General features: G+C 29.9%; 1 long non-coding RNA gene across 3 annotated transcripts; it reads right to left on the bottom strand.

The window, feature by feature from the left end:
• Positions 1 to 729: 729 nt before the first annotated feature.
• LOC145116795 (uncharacterized) lies at positions 730 to 3,165 on the bottom strand. 3 transcript variants are annotated; one of them, XR_013712312.1, is made up of 6 exons: positions 2,820 to 3,165; positions 2,170 to 2,716; positions 1,938 to 2,084; positions 1,647 to 1,808; positions 1,077 to 1,202; positions 730 to 898 (listed from the first exon to the last, which is right to left on the bottom strand). It is a non-coding gene; the product is annotated as an uncharacterized LOC145116795 (long non-coding RNA). The 3 variants fall into 3 exon arrangements; XR_013712310.1 differs by lacking the exon at positions 730 to 898 and having other exon boundaries at positions 913 to 1,202; positions 1,647 to 1,767; XR_013712311.1 differs by lacking the exons at positions 730 to 898; positions 1,647 to 1,808 and having other exon boundaries at positions 913 to 1,202.
• Positions 3,166 to 3,464: the final 299 nt, after the last annotated feature.

Raw genomic sequence — 3,464 nt, 5'->3', positions numbered from 1 at the left:
ATTTTAATCTCATTTGCATTTGTTATCCTTTAAAATCCAAAAGGAATGAAATTAAGTTATGATATATGCCCTCACATTCTCATGAGTATGTAACACCCCTAGCTGTAATATGAAAAAGGTTTTTAATGTTGATGGGCTAAAACAAGTTGTATAGGAGAAGTTGTGGCCACAGTAGATTTTTGACCATTTGAGATAATATCAACTTGCAAAATTCATCTACCATCATAAGGCTTAGGAGTATAAACTGATTTGTTAGCACCTGGTGACAACAATTAAATTTATTCAAATAAGATTAAAAAAAATTCTAAAATATAATATAAATGTAAATACAATATATAAAATAAGCTTAAATACAATATATGTAAGATCAGAGGGATAAATATATTTAGTTACCCAATTTGGTTGTATCTTCCACCTTACCAAGACATGTGATGTAATCTTTAATTACTTTCTTCATTAAATTGGTAAATTGAAATCAAAATACTTATTAAAATTCATGGTAGTATAATACTACAAAGTCAACCATATAATCTATTAAACATCTTAATACTATTGAAGTAGAAACAAAACTTAAGATGTTCTATTTTTTCAAAGAATTACATACCGCAAGAGAGTTTGTATGTGTTGAGAGATATCATAAAGACATATATAACATGTATAACAAACAAATGACATCAAAATAAAAAAATAAAAAACATAAATTGATCTACCAACTTTACTCAAGAACATACAAAATGTAGCAAAAAATCTGACTTTTTTACTGTAACATGTTTTGTTTACCAACAAACCAACAAAATATACAAAAATACAAAATCAAAATTTATATTCACTAAAAACTTTCAATGGTTAAACGATCTAAGCACTCCAAGGAGAGTTGTTGCCCATCAAAATCGGGAATCTGCAATGCCAACCAACAAACCCTTTCCTTTGCTCAAAACTCAATTGCAAAAGTTTCAGTGACTAGATATGACTTAAAAAAGAACAACCCATGTACAGGAGAAATGATGTTTTTTTCGGGTATCAATTTTTCATGAATGGAATAACAATTAACAAATAGAGGGTGACATGTCATCTACCTCTTACCTGATCTTGATCTTTAGGCCATTGTATAAGCCACAACTTAGTAGAATCTGTTGTATTTGGTTCAATTATATGAGCTCTCCTCCTCAAATCCCAACTACAATTTTGCTTCTAAGATGAATCTGCAAAATGATTTTAAACTCCATATTAGATATTATCATGAAAACATATCAAATACACATATAAGATGAAAGATGGCTTGTGTAATCTAAATTGGAGTAAAGGGTTTGGAATCCTCGATCAATAAAAAATTGACCCAAGAGATGTGAATGTAATGTAGGTTTGTTTAAAGAAATTATATATGTAAAACAATTTATAAGACAATAAGATTAAAAAAAGAAATATTCTCAGCAGAGAGTAAATAAATGAACACAAGCAAAGTGCATTTCATGAAACGAGATCACAATCAATATCACACAAACTCTCAAGTATTGGTTTAGATATTCTCACTTTTGACATACAACTATAGCTATAAACTTATGATTATAAACTTAAGAGTATGATGTTTCATGTAAACTTAATAGTAATCTTATGATAGAGAGGAGATAAAATTAAAAAAATCTTACTCGTTATAGAGTCAATATAGTTTCACTTCCATTCTGACATAAACTTAAAGAAAGTAAACAGAAGGCTTGACACTTGACATCCCCTCAAAAAGATTAGATTACTATGTTTTGCATCAGTTGGCTCCATGTACACATGCAAAGGAAAGTAAACACAAGGTTTACCTAAGAAATGACATTAGAAAAAGCTTAAAAGAATGCATGACAGAATCATATGTTTCTTAATATATAATATATATATATAGTGGATCTGTAACTTCATGTCATTTTGCATTAAATGGAATAGAGTGGTACCAACAACCGTAGTTCTTGACTATTTCTTGTATTCTCAGTAACTGGTCCATGAGCTTTAAATTTGTTCTGATGTGAAGGAGGTAGGTCACCATATGTCCATGCAGTTATGATAAAAAAGAATTATGTTTAAGTAACCATAGTTGGTTCCTAGAAAGCCACAAACAAATTACATAAGGATTCAAACTAATTCAATAAGCACAAGAAAGCAAGATAAAATAGCAAGAGAGCATACCTCTTTTCAAATTAATCAATAAGGGGCTGAATATGAAGCAAAGAACGAACAGATAGAATCAAGCCTTTTCATTTAAACATTTTAGCAAACACTTGGAGGGCAAGAGTTGCTTTTAAGGTCCCATAACACTCTCAATCATCTGATTCAGCTTTGGCTTTATACTTCTAACTAAAAGCTTGGAAATTATGCATCATTATGACAAATAATAATCAATAGACACAATATTAAAAATTAACAAAAAATGATGTATAAAATATACAGTGTTGGAAACAGATGGGTAAAATAGGGTTCTGTTGAAGAGTTAAATAGTCAATTCAAACACATACATTTAAGAGAGAGAGAGAGAGAGAGAGAGAGAGAGAGAGAGAGAGAGAGAGAGAGAGAAAATGAGAGAAAATTGTAGTAACAGGAGTGGTTTACCTGATCATCTCTTTTGAGAGAATTCACATCCAAGAAACTGTGGGAAGAAGGATCCATCTTTATGATATCACCATTGAGAATTATTGAAACTTACCAATTCAAGTTAATTCCTTCTACTTTTTGATTTCTGCATAAAAAAGCCGATTGCAGAAGACACAGACAAGAAGAGAGGTTAGAAGAAGAAAAAACATGAAATTGAGAATTTAGAAGATGAAAAAAAAAGAGCAAACCTCGAGTAAATTCCTTCGACTTTTCGATTTATGTTGCAGGCCTCAGTAGTAAGATCATCCGTTTCTTGTGATACCTTCTCCAATTTCTGTTGATTTCACTTAATGTTTCATTTCGAACATCGTTTCTTGCAACAAACCATTGATGGAGAGGGAAGAGGATTAGGGTTTAAGAGAGAATCTACTTTCATGAATTTTTGATTATGTTTGGATATGATTATGATTCCTGATTTTTTGCTATGGAAATCCTGATTTTTTGCTATCGAATTCGAAACTGATTGCTGATAATTTAGTATATTAATTCACGTCAATGCATAACTATTAAAGCTGAAGATTGAGGGCATTTAGGAAAATTAACTTTGGAATTTTGAGCGGGAAAATCAATTGGGGGGGGGGGGGGGGGAGGGGGCTGAGAGAATGTCGTGTGGCTTAGATTAGGATATATATATATATATATATATATATATATATATATATATATATATATATATATATATATATATATATATATATATATATATATATATATATATAGAGAGAAAGAGAGGTTCAAATATTTCTTACATATATTGTGTGCTAGAATGCACCAATAAGAATTTAGTAAAAATTTAATTATTATTTAATCAAAAAAAGATTGATATTAAATTA

This window comes from Lactuca virosa, chromosome 5, assembly GCF_052849685.1.
Source record: "Lactuca virosa cultivar CGN04683 chromosome 5, Lactuca_virosa_CGN04683_v6, whole genome shotgun sequence".
Taxonomy (NCBI): domain Eukaryota; kingdom Viridiplantae; phylum Streptophyta; class Magnoliopsida; order Asterales; family Asteraceae; genus Lactuca; species Lactuca virosa.
Note: the sequence above shows the minus strand (reverse complement) of the source record. Positions and strands in the feature narration are given on the sequence as shown.